Source organism: Mustela lutreola, chromosome 8, assembly GCF_030435805.1.
Source record: "Mustela lutreola isolate mMusLut2 chromosome 8, mMusLut2.pri, whole genome shotgun sequence".
Classification (NCBI taxonomy): domain Eukaryota; kingdom Metazoa; phylum Chordata; class Mammalia; order Carnivora; family Mustelidae; genus Mustela; species Mustela lutreola.
In genome coordinates this window covers 58,880,859-58,886,447 of record NC_081297.1, presented here as the reverse complement: position 1 = coordinate 58,886,447, position 5,589 = coordinate 58,880,859, and the positions used below count along the sequence as shown (strand labels likewise).

The 5,589-nt window shown below is 38.4% G+C and overlaps 1 pseudogene; it reads left to right on the top strand.

Annotated features, from left to right (window-relative positions):
- The first annotated feature begins 930 nt into the window (after positions 1 to 930).
- On the top strand, positions 931 to 1,866 carry LOC131837854 (olfactory receptor 6C3-like; annotated as a pseudogene).
- Positions 1,867 to 5,589: the final 3,723 nt, after the last annotated feature.

The following is a 5,589-nucleotide window of genomic DNA, read 5'->3' as shown; positions in this document are numbered from 1 at the left end:
AGAGAGATTACTGCCTCTGCTAGGATTGTTATGCTTTCAGGTCTCAAATTTAGATCTTTAATCCATTTCGAGTTTAGTTATGTGGATGGTGTAAGAGAGTGGTATATTTTCATTCTTCTTCATGTAGCTGGCCAGTTTACACCACCATTTGTTGGAGAGACTCTCTTTCTTCCCATTGGATGTTCTTTCCTCCTTTATGGAACGAAGATACTCTTAACTGTAGAGAACAAACTGATGATTACCCAGAGGGGAGATGGGTGGGGGAAAGGGAGAAATAGGGGATGGGGATTAAGGAAGGAGTACACAGGCCCTGATGAGCACTGGGTAATGTATGCAATAGTTGAATCACTATATTGTACAAGTGAATTGAATATAACAGTGTTTGTTACCAACACTGGACTTAAAGTAAAATAAAAATTAAGAAATATGTTGCATTGGGGCGCCTGGGTGGCTGAGTGGGTTAAAGCCTTGGCCTTCGGCTTAGGTCATGATCCCAGAGTCCTGGGCTCGAGCCCCACATAGGGCTCTCTGCTCAGCAGAGAGCCTCCTATCTCTCTCTCTGCCTACTTGTGATCTCTGTCTGTCAAATAAATAAATAAAATCTTAAAAAAAAGAAATATGTTGAATATATAGACAATTTGCTTACAGGTACAGGTGTTACGTAAACTCACTCATGAGGGGACTTTTAACATAGACCTATGAATATGGTTTTCCTTTTCAAGAGAGGATGTGTAAAATACATGTACTTTAACAGTCTGAGTGAATATTGCAAAACTGCACACAGGAAAAAAGTTCCACTGCTTCATTTCATTGTAGCTAATAATATGAACATAAAATTTTTAAATCTTCAATTCCTTTACTATTCACATACTATTTCTTTTTGTCTTGTTTCCCAACAGTAAGTGTTGCTTAAAGAAAATAAAAAGCAGCATGAGAAACCATACAGTGATTACAGAGTTCATATTCTTGGGCATCTCACATGACCCAGAGCCTCAGGTTGTAATCTTTATCTTTTTATTTATGGTTATGCATTAAGTATCACTGGAAACCTAACCAGCATCATCCTCACCTTGATGGACTGTCATCTCAAGACTCCTATGTATTACTTCATGCAGAATTTCTACTTCTTAGAAATTACATTCACCAGTGTCTCTATCCCCAGATTTTTGGGGGCTATCATGATGAATATCAATACCATTTCCTATAACAATTGTTTAGCTCAACTATTTTTCTTCATCTTCATGGGTGTTTCTGAATTTTTTCTTCTCACTGCCATGTCTTTTGATCGTTACATTGCCATTTGCAAGTCTCTTCATTATACCACCATCATGAGCAAAAACTCTGCACCCTGCTTGTCTTTGTGTCCTGGCTAGGAGGATTTCTTACCATTTTCCCACCGCTCATGCTCATCCTCCAGCTAGATTTCTGTGCTTCCAATGTAACTGATCATTTCTCTTGTGACTATTTCCCCATCTTACAACTCTCGTGCTCAGATACATGGCTTTTGGAGAGGACTGGCTTTTACTTTGCTTTTGTCACTCTGCTCTTCACTTTGCCATTAGTGATTCTCTCTACCTGTGCATCCTTAGCACCATTCTGAGAATCCCATCTGCTAGTCAGAGGAAAAAGTCTTTCTCCACGTGTTCCTCTCACTTGATTGTCATTTCCATCTCTTATGGAAGCTGTATATTCATGTATGTCAAGCCTTCAGCAAGAGAAAGAGCATCACTGACCAAGGGAGTAGCTATTCTCAACACCTCAATTGCCCCCATGTTGATCCCTTTTATTTATACCCTGAGGAATCAGCGAGTAAAACAAGCTTTCAGAAACTTGCTTCATAAAGTACTGCTTTCTAGACACAAATGAAAATATGTATTAACATGAATAGATGTCATTGTGAAGATCCAATAAAGGAGAAATAAAATTTCAACTTCTAGAGTATCCTCCAATATCCATATCACAGATACTTGCAAGGCAAAGCACTTTAATTTTTCTTTTAAACCAAAAGTTGCTATGTTATGTCTTTCTTTCAAACCCTCTGTAGGTTCTGTTTCCTTATTTAGTTACAATTCTATACAGAAAGGCAGTAGCTATAAAACATACTTATTTTGCTGATTTTATGAATAATAAAAATATTGTATATGGTAATAATTAAAGGAGTAAACAGTTTAATCAACTTACTCTAACGTGTTATTTTGTTACTGATATTGCAGTTTCTTTCTTAAAGTTATAAAAAATGAAATATATTATCTGCAACAATTATATTTTTTTTACAAAATATCTGCAGTGTTTGTCCAATTCCTCCCTTCAGGTATAGGCTTGAGTGTTTACTTTACAGCTTATAAATTATTTGAAGGTCATATATCTTCTATTTTGTAGTTATGCTTAAGGTATATGTTATGTCTTATTTTATATACTTTCCTTGTTTACCTGTATTATATTTAAAAATATGAGATAAATGAGTATTTAGGCAGTTACCATTACACTCATGCCACCTGGAATTCTAATAGGAATTTCACAAATAATAATATCTCTTTTGTAGAGAGCATTTATTCTATGCCATATACTCAAATAGGTATGTCCTCAATCATACAATATTTAGTTTTCAAAGCTATATGGCAAATTAGAGTGATTATCTCTTTCTCACAAATGTGTAAATTGAGAGGTTGAGTGTTTTGCCTGAGGTCTTGAGCTATAACAGCCAATATAATAACCTGATTTGAAAATGAAACAAAATAAAATGACTAAAGATTTACGTTTTTTCTATCTTAAATTTTCCAAACTCTTATGGACCTGCATATATTGATTAGCTTTCACTAAAAAGAGGCACAATTTTATTGGTGTTTTACACTCACATCATATCATTTGGGGATGATTATATTATCATGGTCTGGTCAAAGAAGGTGCCAATATACACTGGAACATTAATCAATCAAAACAAGAACCTCCTCGAGAGAGGAGTCAAGATGGCGGAGAAGTAGCAGGCTGAGACTACTTCAGCTAGCCGGAGATCAGCTAGATAGCCTATCTAAAGATTGCAAACACCTGAAAATCCATCGGCAGATCGAAGACAAGAAGAACAGCAATTCTGGAAACAGAAAAACAACCACTTTCTGAAAGGTAGGACCGGGAGAGAAGTGAATCCAAAGCGACGGGAAGATAGACCCCGGAGGAGGGGCCAGTTCCCGGCAAGTGGCAGAGCAACGGAGCACAAAATCAGGACTTATAAAAGTCTGTTCTGCTGAGAGACATCGCTCCAGAGGCTAAACCGGGGCGAAGCCCACGCGAGGTCAGCGTGGCCTCAGGTCCCGCAGGGTTACAGAAGGATCGGGGGTGTCTGAGTAACGCAGAGCTTGCGGGTATTGGAACGGGAAAGCCAGCTACAGAGACAGAGCTAACAGTAAGCTCACAGCTCTGTGTTACCTTGAACCGGTCGCAGGGAGGTCAGGCAGATGGGAGTAACTGGGAGCTGTTCTCTGAGGGTGCACTGAGGAGTGGGGCCCTGGACTCTCGGCTCCTCCGGGCCGGAGACCAGGAGGCCCCCATTTGTATTCCCGTCCTCTAGAACTCTATGGAAAGTGCTCAGGGAACAAAAGCTCCTGAAAGCAAACACGAGCAGATAACTCACCCTGGCCCCTGGTAAGGGCGGTGTAATTCCGCCTGGGGCAAAGACACTGGAGAATCACTACACCAGGCCCCTCCCCCAGAAGATCAACAAGAAATCCAGCCGAGACCAAGTTCACCAACCAAAGAGTGCGGTTTCAATACCAAGGAGAGGAGCAGAATTCCAGAGGAGAATGCAAAGCACGGAACTCATGGCTTTTTCCCTGTGATTTTTTTTAGTCTTGCAATTAATTTAATTTTTTTCTATTTCATTTTTTCTTCTTTTTCTCGGCTTCTGGTAAAACTTTTTTTTAACTTTTACCTTTTTCTTTTTTAACGTTTTTTAACTAGTTTATCTAATATATATATATTTTCTTTTTTATATTTTTCTTATTTGTTTTCTTTTTTTAATTCTTTTCTTTTCATTTTTTTCATTTTTCTTTTTTTTTTCTTTCTTCCTTTTTGAACCTCTGTTTATCCCCTTTCTCCCCCCTCACGATTTGGGATCTCTTCTAATTTGGTTAAAGCATATTTTCCAGGGGTTGTTGCCACACTTTTAGTATTTTACTTGCTCCTTCATATACTTTTATCTGGACAAAATGACAAGATGGAAAAATTCAAAACAAAAAAAAAGAACAAGAGGCAGTACCGAAGGCTAGGGACCTAATCAATACAGACATTAGTAATATGTCAGATCTAGAGTTCAGAATGACAATTCTCAAGGTTCTAGCCGGGCTCGAAAAAGGCATGGAAGATATTAGAGAAACCCTCTCGGGAGATATAAAAGCCCTTTCTGGAGAAATAAAAGAACTAAAACCTAACCAAGTTGAAATAAAAAAAGGCTATTAATGAGGTGCAATCAAAAATGGAGGCTCTCACTGCTAGGATAAATGGGGCAGAAGAAAGAATTAGTGATATAGAAGACCAAATGACAGAGAATAAAGAAGCTGAGCAAAAGAGGGACAAACAGCTACTGGACCACGAGGGGAGAATTCGAGAGATAAGTGACATCATAAGACAAAACAACATTAGAATAATTGGGATTCCAGAGAAGAAGAAAGAGAGAGGGGAGCAGAAGGTATACTGGAGAGAATTATTGGGGAGAATTTCCCCAATATGGCAAAGGGAACGAGCATCAAAATTCAGGGGTTCAGAGAACGGCCCTCAAAATCAACAAGAATAGGCCCACACTCCGTCACCTAATAGTAAAATTTACAAGTGTCAGTGACAAAGAGAAAATCCTGAAAGCAGCCAGGGAAAAGAAGTCTGTAAGATACAATGGTAAAAATATTAGATTGGCAGCTGACTTATCCACAGAGACCTGGCAGGCCAGAAAGAGCTGGCATGATATTCTCAGAGCACTAAACGAGAAAAACATGCAGCCAAGAATACTATATCCAGCTAGGCTATCATTGAAAATAGAAGGAGAGATTAAAAGCTTCCAGGACAAACAAAAACTGAAAGAATTTGCAAATACCAAACCAGATCAACAGGAAATATTGAAAGGGGTCCTCTAAGCAAAGAGAGAGCCTACAAGTGGTAGATCAGAAAGGAACAGAGACCATATACAGTAACAGTCACCTTACAGGCAATACAATGGCACTAAATTCATATCTCTCAATTGTTACCCTGAATGTTAATGGGATAGATGCCCCTGTCAAAAGACACAGGGTATCAGAATGGATAAAAAAACAAAACCCATCTATATGTTGCCTCCAAGAAACTCATTTTAAGCTCGAAGACACCTCCAGATTTAAAGTGAGGGGGTGGAAAAGAATGTACCATGCTAATGGACATCAGAAGAAAGCAGGAGTGGCAATTCTTATATAAGATCAATTAGATTTTAAGCCAAAGACTATAATAAGAGATGAGGAAGGACACTATATCATACTCAAAGGGTCTGTCCAACAAGAAGATTTAACAATTTTAAATATCTATGTCCCCAACGTGGGAGCAGCCAAATATATAAACCAATTAATAACAAAA